General features: G+C 30.6%; 1 pseudogene; it reads left to right on the top strand.

Annotated features, from left to right (window-relative positions):
• The first annotated feature begins 701 nt into the window (after nt 1–701).
• LOC129882462 (acetyl-coenzyme A carboxylase carboxyl transferase subunit beta, chloroplastic-like) lies at nt 702–2,223 on the top strand (annotated as a pseudogene).
• The last annotated feature ends 1,403 nt before the right edge of the window (nt 2,224–3,626 follow it).

The following is a 3,626-nucleotide window of genomic DNA, read 5'->3' as shown; positions in this document are numbered from 1 at the left end:
AAGAAGGTTAAGGAGAAACAACTAAAGTAATTATCCTTCGTTCTCTTAATTCAATTACAATTAAACTCGGCCCAATCTTTTACTAAAAGGATTGAGCCGAATACAACTAAGATTCTATTGCATATATTTTGATCAAGATTTGAAATACAAAATATAGAAAAGTAAATCAAAATCTAAGAGTCAAATCTTTCTATTGTTGTCTTGGATCCACGGTTAATCCTATGGATCCTTAGGATTAGTATATTCTTTTCTATCCTGTAGTTTGTAGTTTCCCTTATTCATGCCAAGTATTACAACTCTTTCTACCCATCCTTTATATTTTCCCCTTTGTTCCGTGTTTAAATAGAACCTTAATTTATTACTTATTATTATATTTTAGATTTAGATTAGTTAGTGATTAGATATTTGTATTAGACGAGATTTTATGAATTTTTTTTGATTTCTTTATAGGAGAGGAAAAATTCTTTTTTTTTTCGATGGGAATTTGACACGACATAGGATAAGCTACCCTTTATCAAAAAATCTATTATTTTTAATAATAAAAGGGGGTTCCAATAAATTAATATATAGTGAAGTGTTCCCCCAGATTTAAAAATTTCTTTCAATACTCATAATCCGTATTAGTTAATAATCCTAGTGATTGGATTTCTATGCTTAGTCTGATAGAAAATAAGATATTCAAATAAATAATTTTATAGAGAATGACTATTCATCTATTGTATTTTCATGCAAATAGGTGGAAAGAAAACTCTATGGAAAGATGGTGGTTTAATTCGATGTTGTTTAAGAAGGAGTTCGAACGCAGGTGTGGGCTAAATAAATCAATGGGCAGTCTTGTTCCTATTGAAAATACCAGTGAAGATCCAAATCTAAAAGAGAAAAATATTCATTGTTGCAGTAATGTTGATTATTTATTCGGCGTTAAAGACATTTGGAATTTCATCTCTGATGACACTTTTTTAGTTAGTGATAGGAATGGAGATAATTATTCCATCATTTTGATATTGAAAATCAGATTTTTGAGATTGACACCGATCATTCTTTTTTGAGTGAACTAGAAAGTTCTTTTTTTAGTTATCGAAACTCGAGTTATCTGAATAATGGATTTAGGGGCGAAGATCCCTACTATAATTCTTACATGTCTTACATATATGATAATCAATATAGTTGGAATAATCACATTAATAGTTGCATTGATAATTATCTTTAGTCTCAAATCTATATAGGTACTTCCATTATAAGTGGTAGTGAGAATCACAATGACAGTTACATTTATAGGGCCATTTGTAGTGGTAAAAGTTGAAATAGTACTGAAAACAAGGGTTCCGGTAGACGAACTCGTACAAAGGGTAGTGATTTAACTATAAGAGAAAGTTCTAATGATCTAGAGGTAACTCAAAAATACAAGCATTTGTGGGTTCAATGCGAAAATTGTTATGGATTAAATTATAAGAAATTTTTGAAATAAAAAATGAATATTTGTGAACAATGTGGATATTATTTGAAAATGAGTATTTCAGATAGAATTGAACTTTTTATCGATCCGTGTACTTGGGATCCTATGGATGAAGACATGGTCTCTCTAGATCCCATTGAATTTCATTCGGAGGAGGAGCCTTATAAATATCGTATTGATTTTTATAAAAGAAAGACAAGATTAACCGAGGCTATTCAAACAAGCATAGGCCAACTAAATGGCATTCCTGTAGCAATCGGGGTTATGGATTTTCAGTTTATGGGGGGTAGTATGGGATCCATAGTCAGAGAGAAAAAATCACTCATTTGATTGAACGTGCTGCCAATCAAAATTTACCTTTTATTATAGTGTGTGCTTCTGGTGCGCGCATGCAGGAAGGAAGTTTGAGCTTGATGCAAATGGCTAAAATATCATCTGCTTTATATGATTATCAATTAAATAAAAAATTATTTTATATATCAATCCTTACATCTCCAACAACTGGTGGAGTGACAGCTAGTTTTGGTATGTTGGGGGATATCATTATTGCTGAACCCAATGCCTACATTGCATTTGCATTTAAAAGAATAATTGAATAAACATTGAATAAAACAGTACCCGAAGGTTCACAAGCAGCTAAATACCTATTCCAGAAGGGTTTATTCGACCTAATTGTACCACGTAATCTTTTAAAAAGTATTTTGAGTGAGTTATTTAAGCTCCAAGCCTTTTTTCCTTTGAATCAAAAGTCAAGCAAAATCAAGTAGAGCACTAAGTTCAATTATTATTTTTGTGTTTGTAGCAAAAAGTAGTTAGTTTATCGAATCAAAGTAAATAAGATAATAATGTCCTTTTCTTTACCGATAGAAGATCCAATTGTAGAAAGAATCAAAACGAAAGTTGAGGATAACTCTTTTTTTGACCTATATTCCTGGTTACGAATCAAGAAGGCTTTATCACCAAGAGTGAGTTCTTCCTTTTGTGAAATTTGAAAAATAAAATGAATTTGTTTTTGTCTTAGGTATATAATTTGAAATTTAAATATATATAATAGAGTTTTTGTTATGACGGAAGGACGGAAGGACGCAAACCCAAAAACAGAGAAAATAAATAACACCAAATTTAACGTGGAAAAACCCTTCAAATCGAAGGTAACAAGCACGGGATATTCAAAATATGAATTGCTCCACTATAATAAGAAGAGGGTTACAAATATTCTCCTAAATGTCTACACAAAAATTGTCAAGCAAGAAGAAGCAATAGCTATACCAACAAAAATAATAGGAAGAAAATCACTGAAAATAGAGCTACTGTTTGGGACCTAAAATGGGATGTTGCTGACCTTCACGTCAGATCTTGGCCATTCAAATCAAACAATAAGATGTTAGTAAAACAAGATAAAAATTTCGGCCCGATCCAATGGTAAATGAATTGGCAAATACAATTCGAAGATTTCTGGTCGGAGAGGCAAAACTGCTACGGAAAATATCCTTTTCTTCTCTCTTCTCTCTTGTTGAAATCTCTCTCAAAAACCTCTCTTATGTGCCTAATGCTTCTCACAGACACTAGCAATGAGTAATTGTATAATTCTCCCAAATCATCCTATTTATAGAGTGGTACTTTTTCCTAATGTCAAAACCAACTCTAAATAGGATTATAATTCCAATCATTTTCCAAATAGAATTGGGAACCAAATTAGAAGAATTATGCCAATCTTTTCACAAATAGGATTATGCCATGGGCCTTTGGATTGACTATTGGCCATAGCCCAACAATTTTGTCTCTTTCTCTATCTCCCGAAAAACTATTTTAGCTAAAAATTCATGTTGGATCAGATTCGAACGAATCTTTCAATAATCGGTAAAAATCTCTTTATCTATTTTTAGAAAATTAGAAGACAAGAACAAAAGACAAAGAAATAAAGAAAAATAATAAAGTTTATTATCATACATATCTTTCTCATGTAGGAGATGAATAAGTCCATTTATTTAGTTCTACAGTTCTACATTCTTTGCACTTATTCTTATTATACGTACTTAGTTAGATTTAGATATATAGATATTTATATCTATACTAATAATTTCAAATTCTTCAAATTCTATTAATAATAAATATTATCTAATTAGAATTTAAATTCTTAATTTAATTATAATTATTACAAGCTATCTTT

This window comes from Solanum dulcamara, chromosome 3, assembly GCF_947179165.1.
Source record: "Solanum dulcamara chromosome 3, daSolDulc1.2, whole genome shotgun sequence".
Taxonomy (NCBI): Eukaryota; Viridiplantae; Streptophyta; class Magnoliopsida; order Solanales; family Solanaceae; genus Solanum; species Solanum dulcamara.
Note: the sequence above shows the minus strand (reverse complement) of the source record. Positions and strands in the feature narration are given on the sequence as shown.